Source organism: Odontomachus brunneus, unplaced genomic scaffold (assembly GCF_010583005.1).
Source record: "Odontomachus brunneus isolate Ranch 3 - 2012 unplaced genomic scaffold, Obru_v1 Obru_scaffold_062, whole genome shotgun sequence".
NCBI lineage: Eukaryota > Metazoa > Arthropoda > Insecta > Hymenoptera > Formicidae > Odontomachus > Odontomachus brunneus.
The window spans coordinates 306,257-306,500 of NW_022639512.1; positions in this window are offsets into that span (position 1 = coordinate 306,257).

A 244-nucleotide genomic window follows, 5' to 3' on the forward strand; every position below is an offset into this window, starting at 1 on the left:
AAAAAAGTACCGGGTATCTTAAAAATTTTTTTAAAAAATAATCACAAAAAAATTTTCTTCCTACCTTCTACTATATAGTATCCTTTCTTTGAAATGATTAAATTAAGCTTTAAACATTTCTCGTATTATTAAAAACAACCTTATAGAAATATCATACTAAGATTCATTGATAATTACTTATTATCCAGTATTTTTAATACTGAAAATAAGTAATTATCAATGATTCTTAGTATGATATTTCTAT